General features: G+C 38.1%; 1 long non-coding RNA gene across 1 annotated transcript; it reads left to right on the forward strand.

Moving 5' to 3' along the window:
- Positions 1-1,842: 1,842 nt before the first annotated feature.
- On the forward strand, positions 1,843-3,209 carry LOC141082684 (uncharacterized). The gene is made up of 2 exons (XR_012230547.1): positions 1,843-2,210; positions 2,905-3,209. It is a non-coding gene; the product is annotated as an uncharacterized lncRNA (long non-coding RNA).
- Positions 3,210-3,690: the final 481 nt, after the last annotated feature.

The raw sequence follows: 3,690 nt of genomic DNA on the forward strand, positions 1-3,690 counted from the left end.
TAAATGAAAACGATTTGAATCTACGTTTGACCTATAAAGCGGGAAGATCCAATGTTGAATTTTTGGATGTTTTGTTCCAAGTGGATGATGCTGGTTTTGTCTATTCCGATGTGTTCCGCAAACCTACCTCGACAAATAGTCTCTTGCACTTCTCTTCTTCACATCAACATAGTCTCATCCGTGGTATACCTGTGAGACAATTTTTATGTATGCGACGTATTTGCTCAAAGGAAGAATTGTTTGAAAAACAGAGCAGAGATCTAAGCATGAGATTTAGGGAAAGAGGATATCCCGATGCATATATTGAGCAAGGTTATTGGCGAGCGAAAAGAACCGAACGCCTATCGGCACTTCATAAACGCAAATCCAGTACTCAGACCTTGGATAAGGTACGTTATATTCAAACCTTTAATTGTAAGTGGCATGAAGTCAGTACTATTCTGATAAAACATTGGAAAGTTCTTCAGTTGGATCCGGTCCTTGCACAATATTTATCTCCAAAGCCTGCCATTACATTTAGGAGATCAAGGAATGTTCGTGATACACTTGTACATAGCCATTATAGGAAGAAGGAGGTTAATGCTTTTGGATCACGGGGCCCGAAATGGGGCTGTCGTCCTTGTGGATCATGTGTGGCATGTCCAAATATAGAGAGGTGTGAGGATTTCTCCAATGCTGATGAGAATAGATCTTTTAAAATTTTGCATCATATATCATGTACTACCACTGCAGTAATCTATTGTGCGAGCTGTCCCTGTAACCTAAAATATGTTGGCTTAACCTCTAGGGAATTTAGGCGTAGGGTGAGAGAACATGTTTTGGATATTAAAGCAGCCAAAAATGTCTCCGATGTCGACTCCCTTAAGACATTACCAAAGCATTTTAAGTTATTCCATCAATGTAATGAATTATTATTAAAGGTACGAGGGATTGATCATGTAATATTGAACTCTAGAGGAGGTGATATTAAGAAACGTCTTGCACAAATTGAGTCCAAGTGGATTTTTAGATTGGACACGATTGCACCCAAGGGCCTCAACGAACAGTTATCTTTTAATGCGTTTTTATAAATGTTTATTAATTTGATTCTTTTTTCTTTGCTTTTAGTTTGTACCTGATCCTTGGAATTCTTTTATCCATCTGATCATCCATCTGATCACTTGCATTTAATTACTTTCACATTATTTACTATGTTATATTTGTATTTGTCCATCTATATATGTATATATATATATTTTTTCACTTTTTTTCACTCGATCACACGTGTGTTTCACTGCACTTTTATTTTTATTTTCACTTTTATTTTTTATTTTATCATCATTATTTATTATATATATTTATTAAAATTATTGCAATGTATGGATGTATTCATATGGTTGTACGTATATCTGTTATTGAAATGATAAATTTATTCTATAGTTCCCCATTTTTTTCAATGTAAATTGTATTTTTTTCAATGTAAACTGTATTCTTTTCAATGTATATTTAGTTTTCTGCGGTCATTTATATAATATTCATATCTGGTTATATATATTATTAATGGATATGTTATTAATTGTTATAACTATCTTTTGCTACATTATGGCGTTTTGCATTTTTTACTAGAGCATACAATAATTGCCGCAATGGTATGCTCCTTTGCACTATCCATTCTGGAGCGTGTCTCTGTGACATTTTACTCCCCCTCCCCTTGTAAGGGAGGAGTTATCTTTGTTTACAATGGGTGCTGCAGCATGTGGATGGTGACGTGCTGCTCCCCGCCAAAGGGGCGTAGTTATCTCCGCCCTGTTGATTCACCTGAGCGGACGGGTCCGGACGCATCACTTCTGGGTACGGCCTCCTGTCAGCAGTACACACACCAGTATTGGGCGCACCATTTGCGGCACTTCCTGCCATCTTTATGGCGGCTGTGGCATGCGTTCCACGTTGGAACGTACATGGTTATCACCTTATGCATTTATTTATTTTTTCTTTTGATCTTTGATATATGTGACTAGTTTTGGGAGACATTACATTGAATATGGGGCTTGATTATCATTATTTGTATCCATTCTTTTGATTATTTGTATATGGGAACTAAAAGTTTCCATTGGTTTGGGTTACATATAAATACTTCCCCTTTTGCATTACTACCTCACTCCTTGAGAAAGCCACGGTAGGCGAAACGTACGTTGGAGGGAGCTGGAGACGCATTTAACCATTGACCACGGGTATCTATGATCTTATTACATTTCCTATGCACTTTATTTGAGTTTCTATACTCTCTGTCTGTTCATTATATGCACCTTGATGCGGTTGGAATTTTTTATGATCACTATATTTACTTATGGCTTATGTGTTCTCTATGTAACTACCTTCTTACATCATGATTTTTTTATGGTATTGCATTATGTCTTATATGTTTGGTTTCTCTTTTATTGTGTAATTAATAAAATATTTTTAGTCTTTATTATCTGGACTTTCATTTGGTTTATTCATTAGTTGAGAAGGTTTCTATTGTCTTTCATGAATATCCGTACATGTTATATTGGTTGTTGGCTTGTCACATTTTGTGCATGTCACATATGTTTTTAATCCGTTTTTTCCTTGCTCAGCATGGTTTGGGAGACCCCACCCTTCTCTTGTGTGACATACACATAAATGAGCTGCCATAAACCACAAGCCCATATACTAGGAGGCGCCTGTCTGTATCCTGTTCATTTTCAGGTTTTAAATACATTAGATAGGGACTGCTCCGTGAAGGGTTACCGTGACGTGGTGGAGCAGCTTGGCATATATTTTTTGCAAAAAACGTATCGACTAAATACCCTGTATTTGTTATCTAGCACTTGCTGATTACTGCCAGATTTTTTACTGCAGAGTTTTTTTTACAAATTTGTCATTTTGTGTTTTCTTGTATTTCAGCCATTGGGTGGCGTGAGCACTGACTGACCGACTTGTGCATGTCACATGTTTTTAATCCATATCCCAGGCAGTTCAGCTACAGAGTCCGTGCCGACAAGACCCCCCAGATGAGTGGAGACGTGTGGCTATGCCTTCTCCCAGCCACATGGTCTGTCTGATATCAACTGCACACATGTGATTGTTACTTTCTGTCTTTTAATCCCTTTGTTTTATATTTGTAATTGTACATATTTTATGTCTCAACTTTATAGCAACTTTTATCTGTATAATCACTGCCCACCTTTTGGGAATAAATTGTAAAATTATCAGTTTGTCTCCATGCTCTAAGAAACGAACTATGCACCTTGTTTAGATAATCGATATTAATTTGTGGGGTTTGCCACGGACCCTCTTAATTTAACTCTGTGAATTAAGTAACGCGTGGATGGTGGCAGCATGGTGTGTGCGATTGATTAGGCTAGTTGGCAGGACAGAAGGGTCTTATATTGCTAAAGGGGGGCTGCGGCCACAGCATTGATAATTCCCTTACTGCGGTAGCCTAATTGTCTATGCACAACAAGCAGCCCGTCCGGCGACTAATTATCCTAGGTGCAGTTCCCTGACTGACCTGGGGGTAAGGGGGGTGTCAGAGAGCTTCGAGTTCCAAAGTGGAACTGAGAAAGTGGGATATACATGAATCCCTGCAGTATCTTGGAAGGTTGTTAGCAGTGGTGGGATATCCAAAATACCCCCCTGCGGTAAATTGTTAGAGCAAGGTTAGCTTGCTGAATTTTTGTCACATGGTGC

The sequence above is a fragment of the Dendrobates tinctorius genome, unplaced genomic scaffold (assembly GCF_039654945.1).
Source record: "Dendrobates tinctorius isolate UK_male_01 unplaced genomic scaffold, ASM3965494v1 ptg000019l, whole genome shotgun sequence".
Taxonomy (NCBI): Eukaryota; Metazoa; Chordata; class Amphibia; order Anura; family Dendrobatidae; genus Dendrobates; species Dendrobates tinctorius.